General features: G+C 39.0%; 1 protein-coding gene across 2 annotated transcripts in view; it reads right to left on the minus strand.

Annotated features, from left to right (window-relative positions):
• Window positions 1–11,678, minus strand: part of trak2 (trafficking protein, kinesin binding 2) — a 96,069-nt gene extending 84,391 nt beyond the window's left edge. For both annotated transcript variants that reach the window (XM_066688598.1, XM_066688597.1), the window contains exon 1: window positions 11,396–11,678. The gene's annotated coding sequence lies outside the window, so the exon portion shown is untranslated. The remainder of the gene's footprint in view (window positions 1–11,395) is intronic.
• Between the last annotated feature and the right edge of the window lie 37 nt (window positions 11,679–11,715).

Genomic DNA, 11,715 nt, shown 5'->3' on the forward strand with positions numbered 1-11,715 from the left:
GCCTGAGAATGAGTTCTCCGTGTCGGTATAAGAAGCCTAATATACGCCCCAGGGCCCCGCTGGTTTGAATACTAAGGCCAGGTTTTGACACAATGTACACTCAGTTTTTAATAGGATTGTAATATAACTTGAGGGAGGGGGTCCCGTGTGAGAACTGCTTATTCATCTCATATTTTATCCACGCTGTCGTAATAACCTCCTTGTATCGTGAATGACCATTGACTCTTATTAACATAATCAAAAACTGAGAAGTTGCCATCCTTATCTTGTAAAACAGACCAAGTGTAAGGGATACTGTATTTCCACCAACCCCACTTCCCACGAACCCCTTAAATCTATAGATTTTCCTAAATTGCACCGTGTAAATGGATATTTCATTTTTAGGATATATATTAAGAGAGGCGTTACTGGGTAGAGTCACATAGAAGCCGCCTGATTCCATCTTGAGAAACTAAAGTAATGCACCCACCACACCCGCGGGCATCTTGTTATAAGGCTTCAATATCGCAAACCTGTTGCTCTGGGACCCAACTATTGAACGTTTCAGGCCAGCCTCTCCATTTTACTAACACATATTTATTCCGGTTCTGAATACTCTATCTTTACCCACAATAATTTTTTGTAACTCAGCAGCGTAAAATGTCCCTTCTATTTCCTCCCCGTCATAGTCTTTTAACCGGTACACAGGGGGGTCTCTAGCCAACTGCTCAGTAACTGTAAAATATTCATCGGAAATTGTTTGTTCATAACCTTTGGCAAAAGGGTTGCGCAGCTTTGAAACTCTCGCCACATCACCGACATTGAACTTATAAGTAGTTTTTTCTGTCTTAATAAAGGGACCGTATAAATTTGTATAGACCTTAAAAGAATTACTCGTTAACATCTATAGGCTTCTTTTTAATACTGGTGTGATATCCTCGGTTGTAAGCTTCGATAAAATCCTGAACTTTATCAACATACTTGAACGTGTTGACAGCTGTAAAATATCTCCACATTTTGGTCTTTATGGTGTGGTTAAACCTCTCCACCACCAATGCCTTAAGCTCATTACTGGTAGTGAAATGATGTACACTCACCTAAAGGATTATTAGGAACACCATACTAATACTGTGTTTGACCCCCTTTCGCCTTCAGAACTGCCTTAATTCTACGTGGCATTGATTCAACAAGGTGCTGAAAGCATTCTTTAGAAATGTTGGCCCATATTGATAGGATAGCATCTTGCAGTTGATGGAGATTTGTGGGATGCACATCCAGGGCACGAAGCTCCCGTTCCACCACATCCCAAAGATGCTATATTGGGTTGAGATCTGGTGACTGTGGGGGCCAGTTTAGTACAGTGAACTCATTGTCATGTTCAAGAAACCAATTTGAAATGATTCGACCTTTGTGACATGGTGCATTATCCTGCTGGAAGTAGCCATCAGAGGATGGGTACATGGTGGTCATAAAGGGATGGACATGGTCAGAAACAATGCTCAGGTAGGCCGTGGCATTTAAACGATGCCCAATTGGCACTAAGGGGCCTAAAGTGTGCCAAGAAAACATCCCCCACACCATTACACCACCACCACCAGCCTGCACAGTGGTAACAAGGCATGATGGATCCATGTTCTCATTCTGTTTACGCCAAATTCTGACTCTACCATCTGAATGTCTCAACAGAAATCGAGACTCATCAGACCAGGCAACATTTTTCCAGTCTTCAACTGTCCAATTTTGGTGAGCTTGTGCAAATTGTAGCCTCTTTTTCCTATTTGTAGTGGAGATGAGTGGTACCCGGTGGGGTCTTCTGCTGTTGTAGCCCATCCGCCTCAAGGTTGTACGTGTTGTGGCTTCACAAATGCTTTGCTGCATACCTCGGTTGTAACGAGTGGTTATTTCAGTCAAAGTTGCTCTTCTATCAGCTTGAATCAGTCGGCCCATTCTCCTCTGACCTCTAGCATCAACAAGGCATTTTCGCCCACAGGACTGCCGCATACTGGATGTTTTTCCCTTTTCACACCATTCTTTGTAAACCCTAGAAATGGTTGTGCGTGAAATTCCCAGTAACTGAGCAGATTGTGAAATACTCAGACCGGCCCGTCTGGCACCAACAACCATGCCACGCTCAAAATTGCTTAAATCACCTTTCTTTCCCATTCAGACATTCAGTTTGGAGTTCAGGAGATTGTCTTGACCAGGACCACACCCCTAAATGCATTGAAGCAACTGCCATGTGATTGGTTGGTTAGATAATTGCATTAATGAGAAATTGAACAGGTGTTCCTAATAATCCTTTAGGTGAGTGTATATTGTGTCTCTTCAACAGATTCTGAAATTCTCTGTTAACTCTTTTCCTTTATAAGTCTGCAGTTTTTTAGGACACCGACCCTGTGCCAATATATCCTCAAAGGCCCTTGTCACCACACTACCTGTTTTATTGTGCAGAATGCAGATCCATGCATATTTCGATAACACATCGATGCACATCAACATCAATTTGTGACCATTGTTAGGTTTTGATAAATATCGACTAGATCCATCTGTCATTGTGAGTCAATGTCAGTCACATAGACGTGATTTCTTTTCAAGTTAATTCTGAGCGGTTTATGTAGGGTATAGGCGTCTTGTTCCCTTAGTATCTGTTACGGCAGCCATTAACTTTTCCAGGTTTGAAAGTTGGTCCTCATCGACGGTTAAATCTGTAGAGAAAAGGCTCGCGTTGGCTACTTTTTGTCAAGCACATGGTGTAAAAGAGCTCTCAGGCTATCCACCGAGCATGATGGCAGAGCCAGTTGCAGAAGCAGTCCAGAACATTTCCCATCTTCCAGGTCCCTCAGTTCAGTCAGAGTCTGAATCGGTGGTGTAGGGCTCAAATTCTTTGCAGGGCTCAGCTTTAACTTCTTTACGGAAGAAAGACTCTTTTAGCTTCCCGGCGGTTTTTCGACTCGGCTCATCCAGGTCGTTGAACAGCTGATCAAGTTTCTCTTTTATATACGGCTCATTTTTCAGCTCCAGCAAAATCTCATCTATGATTTTCTGGACTTGCCCGGGGGTGGCCCGCAGGTGGGAGTAAGATAGCGTCTTGATTAGCGCCAGCTTCAGCCACGGTTTGTTCAGTCTTCTGTAAAACACATCGAAATAGAATCGGAAATAATAGGCATCTGGTTCAAACAGACAGCTGTGCCTCAATTGGCTAGGGTGATTCACTTCACAACTCTGACAGATTGATTTCAGGGTTCGGTCGATGAGAGCCTGCAGAATATACACCAGGGCGCTTTTAACAACTCTGCTTACATCGACCCAAACGCCGGGCATAAATCCTTCCTCTTCATCACACCCCTGGGATGGATCGCTGCTCATTGGGTCGCTCGGCGGGCTGTGGGTTGTTTCTACAACCGCTGGAACACCCCCATCCTGAGACGAGTCAGTGATAGACAGTGCAGCAAAAGCAGAACCGTTTGGGATCTCCTGAGCCTGTGCATCCCAGAGACTAGCTTCGACGTCCATCGCAAAGCGTCCCGTTTCGTCTTGCGGAATCGGGGGTTGAGGCCCCAGAGGGTGGCCGCAGTCAGAGGTTTCAGGCATGTATACAAAATCGGGTGAATAGGACCAAGGTAGATCCCAGGATTGGAGAGGGTTGTAGAGCCTGTCAACATCCATCGCTTTCGGGTAAGACATTCTCTTTAAGCCTTGATCGGGGGTGATGCGCTTTTTATATGGTCTCTTCACTACGTCACAATAGTCCGCCCTCTTAGAAGAGAGTGGCCCCTGCAGCTCCGGTACCAACCCCAAACCCCCATAAGTCATCTGTTTCATCGTCGTCACTGTCCTTCAAAGGGGAAATATAATCCATAATCCAACAGTCTCATTTTAAAAGAGTCCAGTTCAACACATTTGATCAAGGTAACAAAACCTTCATTATATCGGTTATGACATCTTTCAATAAAGGTCACCACCGGTCAGTAGCCAAGACCACTCAATCTTCAAATTGGTGAGCGAAGGAACCCTAGCACGGGTTTTCTTATCACGGGGTTTCTCATTGATGTTGTTGGACATTTTGAAAAGGTTGGATTGTTTCAAGCGATGAGAAATAAAGCCATGTTGTGTAGCGCTGAATCTTAAATAGAGAGGAGTTTTACCGGGGAGGGATCATGGGGGGTTACACTTCCGGGCTAGAAGGAGGGGGGTGGGTCGATAGATGAAGGGAGGTCATCGTGGGGGATTAGGGCGATATGGGTGTACACTTCCGTCCGGATATGACGTAGGAATAATTAATCAGGTGACGTCACAAGCCATGAAATATTAGGCAACGCCTATGGAGCCCACCATTCTACTATCCTGTTCCACACTGTAATGTTGCTGTGTTTCCTGTCTCTCCCTTCTTTTTGCTTGCAGTGCAAGAGATTGAACTTTGACTTGCACTTTCAGGCTCTCCTCTGCTGGCAGGAACTTTAGTTTGCAAAAACTTGGGTCAAGGGCAGCTGCAATAATGCATACATTTTGTGCATCATCATCTCTGAATGTGGTCTCCAGCTCCCATCTTGAAGTCATCTCCTGTGCTGCACCAGCCTGGAAAGCCTTGAGAGCCGTGGCATTCATATTTCTTCTCCATCAGCTTAGTGAAGTGGGTCCTGGAGGGAAATGTATACCCTGGGTAAAATGTGTTGACCATCTCACAGAATCCCTGACCATCCACAATAGAAAGGGCTCATATCCTTAACAATCATGCTGAGAATGCTATCAGAGAGTCCAGCTGCCATGTGGGGCATGCATACAGTGGGATCCAGAGCCCTGATCTCAACATCATCGAGTCTGTCTGGGATTACATGGAGAGAGAAGCAACTGAGGCTGCCTAAATCCACAGAAGAACTGTCGTTAGTTCTCCAAGATGTTTGGGCCAACATACCTGCCGAGTTCCTTCAAAAACTGTTTGCAAGTATACCTAGAAGAATTGATGCTGTTTTGAAGGCAAAGGGTAATCACATCAAATATGGATTTGATGTAGATTTTTCTTCTGTTCACTCACTTTGCATTTAATTCATTTATAAAGGTAATCTATTAACATGTCTATTTTTGAAAGAATTCTTACTTTACAGCATTTTTTCACACCTGCCTAAAACTGTTGCACAGTACCTACACTAAGAGACCCTCTAGACACAAGTTTAAAATGCTGGTCCTGGACAGTCACAATGCTATGGCAAGCCAAATTATCATTTGGAGATATCTTCAAATATTTCAAGATATCTTCAAATAATTCCAGATATCTTCAAATATTTAAAGATATCTGCAAATCATTTAGAGATATCTGCAAATGACTTCCTGTATGTAGCCCAAGATTATCACTTCCTGTTAACTTGTTCATTCATTTCTATGTAACTAAATAAGGAAACAGGAAGTGATAATCTCAGCCAAAATACAGGAAGTCATTTGAAGATATCTCTAAATGATTTGCAGATATCTTTAAATGATTTAGAGATATCTGCAAATAAATTTAGAGATATCTGCAAATCATTTAGAGATATCTTTAAAAAGCACCTTATTTAGATCTCTAAATCATTTGCAGATATCTCTAAATCATTTAGAGAGATCTCTAAATTATAATTTGGCTTGCCATACAATGCAGATAGTTATACAGCTAAATGTCCAATAACAAAAAAAAAATGGGAACACATTAGTTACTGATTAATTAAGAACGTAACTTGTCCAATTAAGTTGAATTGTGTCTTTAGTGGCTAAATGGTTTTCCGCAGTTTGTTCTAAATGGCCTCTTAATTACCCATGTGTCCATACTAAACTTACAAAATTGTGCTGACCAGTGGATTAATTCAGTGCTCATCAGTGTAAGGAACATCATATTCTGAGACGAATCCAGTCAAAACTAAGTCCTTTTGTTTATCAAAAATGTTCCTGTTACTTTGTAGACCGTTTTTTCAGTACAAAAACAAAGCTTAAAATAACTGAGCTATTGGGAGTGCTGTATTATGAATACAAAACACAACATGTAACAGATACAGAAGGGAGTACAGTATTCAGAAATGTAAGTTGGTAAAGTGGTTCTCAGCCCTGGTCTTGGAGTTCCCGTGTGCCATTGTGGGTTCTGTTCCAGCTGAGTCTCAGTTACTTGACTCCATCATAAAATGAAACTGAAGTTCAAGACAGTGAAGTGTTTAATCTTGTAATCTGAAGCTTAGATTGAACAAAAAAATGTATTAAAAAATATAGGGCTATTCATACACCATGTCTGGGAATCACTGCTCTAAGACAAGGGTGGGGAACCCTGGTCCTGGAGGGCCACAGGGTCTTCTGATTTTTTATCCAATCATTACATAATTGAACCATTTGTTTTAATGAACTGAACCAGTTAAGGATAGTTTGTAGTTTGTGAACAAGTGGGGAGTGTAAAGAGACCTACCAAACATGCATGGCTGACTTGCAACCATCCAGAACCAGGATTCCCCACCTGCATTGAGTGAACAACCATAAGTAACAGCAACACTATTTTAAAATTGCTTCACTAGGTTGCGAGAGCTAGGTTTACTCCAGGACACACTCACTTTTGCTAACTCTTAAAGCCTCCAAAACATGGCCCACAGCCATGTCCACTGCTAATCTAAAACTCAAATTTAATCTCCTTATATAAGACTTGAAATCACTGCTTTTGGGTTCAGTTCAAAAAGATACAACTAAGGTTTACTTTAAGATAAAGTCATTGTAAATTATGTTTTTAATTCAGAAGGGGTTAACTAACTGAATCACACACTTTTACACTACAACCAAGTCTTTAGATAATGAGTAAGTCTGATTAAATAAACTGATTGCTTCTCTCTGAGAGCATCACATGGTTTTGAAAAAAAGTAAATAAACCTAAATAGCTCTGCGGTTTACTGTTCTGAAATAATACGAAGAGAAAAATAACAGAAAACAGAATAGGATAGGAAATGATTTAAACCAAAATATCTCATTATTATAATGTAATTTCCTCCCGTAACCTCTCTCAATTGACAGTGCCACCCCTAACATTATTATGGTGTAACTGGCCTTATTACTTGCCCACTAAAATGTGACACCTGTTACTCCAGGGAGCTCCAGCTCAGTTCTTCTGGTTCTCATTCCAACTGGAACTCTCCTTTCCTTAACTAATCTAATCTATTTTTGTGCTGGCCAACACTATTCCTGGAAAGCCACAATCTTCCGTATTTCATGTTTCTCTAGTGTTGAAAACCACTGCTCTAAATCCTCAAATAAATGTAGCCGCTTAATAAGACTAATAGGATCTTTAATGTGATTGTGGCTCTAGAAGACCAGGACTGGAGACCAGGACCAAATGAGGAGAGTTGCTAGGATAGTGCAGAATCCACTAGGGCTGCACGATATATCGTTTCAGTAACGACATCGCGTTTTGCGCATCCGCAATAGTCACATCGCAGAACGTGCAATGTAGTAAGGTAAACATATCAGTCTACAATATATATATATATTTTTTCATGGTTACAAAAGAGGGTTTTAAAAACATGATCCGGTCGCTTGACAAGTGGTATGTAATACCATCATACAACTATTTTTTCACAAGTTGCCATCCCAGATCTGTACGAGAAATGCAAGGCACAAGTTGAAACAGACCTGTCACAAGTGGAATATTATGCAGCCACAAGGTACTTGTGGTCCAGCCGGAAAACGGAGCCCTACATAAGTCTGACCGTACACTTTATTAATAAGGACTTCCACCTGTAAAGTCGCTGTTTGCAAACAGCATTTTTCCCAGAGGATCATACAAGTGAGAACATCGCAATGGGGATGAGAGAAGCTTTGGCTGCTTGGGGCCTAGATGAGAGTCGTCTAGTCTGTATAACAACAGACAACATGGTAAAGGCTGCTGCCCTGAACAACTGGACCAGGTTGTAGTGCTATGGCCACAGACTTCATCTTGCAGTTGGTAAGTTATGCCCAATTGCCCATGCTATTTTAACTACAGTTGCTATTGCTATACTATTACTGTTACATATTATTACCTAGCAACCTGTCCTGAAATATAGGATGAAGGATACAGACTGCCAGGTCGATAGCCTAAGCTCTGAATGCCAGGGCTGATAACCTATGGCATTAATGTTTCATATTTAAATATCTGCTATGTTTTTTTTTTTTAAACATTTAAATGTTGCATTTGTTTACAATAACAAACAATGGAATGAAATGCCCCTATATTTTGGGTTATCATTCAGTAAAATAGTTAGTGCTAAACTCATGAGATACAAGTTATATGAGAATTAATGGGTTTTATTATAGATCTTTAAAACGTAAAGAAAGCATGCAGAAACTATACATTTCATCTGTAAATAACTTATAGTGTAATCAGTTGCAAAAACTGTTTTATGAGCAATTTATTTTTTATAAATTATTTATTAAATTAAAATGTATTAAATGTGTATAATAATTAATAAGTACTTTGTTTAGTCTTTGTATTTTTCCCTTACAAAATGCAGTGAAAAAGGATGGATGCATTGACAGTGCTACAGGTGTCTGCAAGAAGCTGGTGGGTCACTTCTCTCACAGCTGGAAGGCCAGAAGTGCTCTTGAAAGAGCCCAGAAGGAACTCAATCTACCTTCACATTCCCTCATATCAGACTGCCAAACAGGAAGGAAGTCACTGGGCCCACTGCTGGACTTCACAGATGCACTCTCAAGAGAAGACTACATTAGTGTCTCATATGTGAAGCCAGTTCTTCACCTCTTCAACACTTCAATGCTGCTAATACAAGAGGAAGACACAGACTTGACCAAGACCTTGAAAACGGAGATGTTGCACTACATCCCCCGGACCCCCGGTTCAAGATGATTTCTCTCTGACCCGTAAGGATGCTGTGGAAGCAGAATTAAACAACTTCCTGCTAACACCTTCCATAGACAAAGAGGAAGATCCACTTGCATTGTGGAAAATGCATAGAGCTTTCCACATCTCGCCAAGCTTGCCTGCAAGTATTTTTCCATTCCCGCTACAAGTTCCCCCTCAGAGAGGCTTTTCAGTACATCGTCACTTGCCAACACTTTTGTCTCAAGCCTGTAATGGTGGATAGACTGGTATTCTTGGCCAAAAACCTTTAAGATTGAGTGAGCAATGCATACATGCTTAAAGTCAAATTTATTTATTTTACTAGGTACTCTGTTTAGAAAGAAACCAGATTTAATACAATTGAAAAGTTTACTTTGACACTGTTGTTAAGAAAAGTTTATTTTAAAAACAAACGTTCTGTGTAAATATTTGTTATTTACTATAAGGTAATTGCTATTTATTACAAGTTGAGATTAGCTTATTTTATTACAAGTTACTTGTTTTATAAACATTTTATTTTATGTTGTATTTTTTTTAAACCACTCAGGGGTGGTGTATAGCTGCTCGTGTTTTATTTTTATCAAATGGTTTAAATTAAAAGATGTTTATCGTTTACTTTTCTATTTTCAAAAAAATAGGTTTGTAATATAATTTGTAACGTAATAAAATGTTAAATGACTTATTATTTTAACTTGGTTGGAGTACAGAGATATAGCCTCCTGTAATCTCCTGGATCCCTTCTAGACAACACACTGTTGACAACAATATTATGCCCAGATAAAAGTTTCAAACTGAATTCCATAAAAACTAAACAAAAACACTAACTTATTAATGGACACCAAACGAGCAAGAAGGGTCAAATGGCCTCCTTTCATTTGTAAACTTTCTTATGTTCTTATGTTTCACTATTAAACCAAATTGTTAGCTTTTAAAAAAATATATTATAATATAGCCTAACAATAATACAAGTGAGATTCTGTATTAGGCCTATACAAGTGTGCAGGAATGTTTCCTATTTATTATTGATGCTGAATTCTCCAGCTCACCTTAGATGGTCACTGATTAGATGTACACATTATTCATATTATATTCATCAACTCAATACAAAATTACAAATGTTATAATGCCTTTCAACATTTTACATTAAAACTACAAATAGCAGAAGCATGCAAATAACATAAAATTAAAACATTTAAGGGCATGACACAAAACGTTTGTAGTATTTTAACAGGACTTTGTAAGGAATAGGTTAGGATCCTAGATTAGGGTATTTATTACGTCAGAGATTAGAATGAAGGAACAGAATGCATTAATGTGCCTTATTTTGTCTCCAATCTGTGTTGTTGAAAACAACTATGAATCTTCTACAGACACTTCACAATTTTGTGTTATGTAATCACACTGATAACTTACAAATGATTCTGGTTAATAGACAGCCGATACCATTCGAAGTATGTGCTCAAAAGTACATCGGTCAAACCTTTACATTATTTATACACTGATCATTTACATGTATTACATAAATTGAGCAAGACACCTGCACGTGGGGGTGCATATTTGACCCGATTCATGAATACAGTGAAAAAAGTCTGCACTAAGTTTATAGCATGAGTTTAGAACCAGGAGGGATCATGACAATTCAGACAACCTCTCACCAGATCGAACACAATAAATTAAATAACACACGTTATATTGTTGTTTTTTTGTTGTTGTTGTTTGTTTTTTTCAAATGTGCAGATTTGAATTTAGGAAGAGAATGCCGCAGATTGCACTTGCTAATTTAACTGTATTTGAGCAAATACGTAATCAGATGTTAACTCCGTAATTTGACAGCAATAATGTATGTGGATTAAAAGGGTAATGTATTCTTCAAAAATGTTTAGAAGGCAAACCGATTTAAAATCTAAAATAAAACTAAACTCAATTCAGCTTGTACCCTTTTCACAGTGAGATTATCGTGTGAAGGTCATTCTTTAAATTATTATCAGTATTCTTAATAATCATTAAAAAAATATATAGACGGTGCCCTTTTCTTTGAGGAAGTAAACAGACCAAAAAAACAAAAAACAAAAACATTTCGATTTGATTTGCTACAAAACAGACACATGATGAACCTACATTGCATTCCCATCTAGATCTTATTAAACGAAAGGCTTGTATATTAAAATTATACAACTCTTAATAAACACTGTTTGTTATCCACTGTGATTTGACAATGCCAGTATTTCTGCCGTATTTAACAATTCCTCTTTCTAACGAAGGTTTTCTATTGGCTAAGCCAATCTCACTTTTTAAATATTACATATTAGACATACAGTTAAATTGCAGACAACATTGCTTAAAGTGTAACAGACAAAGACATCAATTCAATAATTTGAAATATATACACTTCAATTCGAGAGCTTAATGCTAGGCTCCTGATTTCTAAGGAGAGCTTCAGAGCTCAGCGGTAAAACGAAATCCTACAGAAAACTGAAATTAAAACCAGAGCACTGCTTATTAATTTATAATATCATATGGAGAACTGGGATATTTTATCAAAGCAACACTGTCATGTATTAAAAATACAAAATACCGACATACCTTTAAAAATGAATAAAATATAGATTTAGATCAATCCAGCAGTACACGTGATCCTGTCACTCGGAAACAAAAGATACTATAAACGCAAGCGAGGGAGGTTTTGGGAATAGAGTGGGGAATCCTTGGCTTCAAATCGTCATGAAATTGACGCCAACGTCATCGATATCCGACAAATAAGGCTGAAAAAAAAAACTATACGTGACGCTTTATTACAGAATAAATACAAATTATATACAAAAATATGGAGGACTGTGGAAATACAAGACATTTCAAGTTTGGCATGTCGACGCCTTCAATGTCGTCATAAATGTGAGACTTTT

This window comes from Amia ocellicauda, chromosome 16, assembly GCF_036373705.1.
Source record: "Amia ocellicauda isolate fAmiCal2 chromosome 16, fAmiCal2.hap1, whole genome shotgun sequence".
Classification (NCBI taxonomy): Eukaryota; Metazoa; Chordata; class Actinopteri; order Amiiformes; family Amiidae; genus Amia; species Amia ocellicauda.